We start from the raw sequence: 424 nt of genomic DNA, 5'->3' as shown, positions 1-424 counted from the left end.
GATACAATGATATCAATAAAACATAACACAGAACGTTATGTAACAGACTTTTCTAAAATGTTGTAGATATCTAAAAAAAAATTACTTAAAATTTAGTTCACCTTAAAGATACTGGGAACACAAATTTTGATATTAAAATGTATTTTATCTTTAAAATTACACAGAATAGGAGATGAGGGAAAATATATAATATTTCTAGATTTAAAAAAAGGGAAGAAACATAACAGAAGGAAAGTACACAGTTTAAAATGTCAACATGAAACGTTTATTGCAGGCTTGGAGGTATTTCCTGTACATGCCATCACGCACAAGCACGATATAAACGTACGATTAGAACGTCGCAGGATGGATGTAGCCGCTTACTCACAGAAGTGTCTTTTCTTTCAGGGTGTTTCATAAGAACCCAACAGACACACACACACAC

Source organism: Clarias gariepinus, chromosome 1 (genome assembly GCF_024256425.1).
Source record: "Clarias gariepinus isolate MV-2021 ecotype Netherlands chromosome 1, CGAR_prim_01v2, whole genome shotgun sequence".
NCBI classification, from domain to species: Eukaryota; Metazoa; Chordata; class Actinopteri; order Siluriformes; family Clariidae; genus Clarias; species Clarias gariepinus.
Note: the sequence above shows the minus strand (reverse complement) of the source record.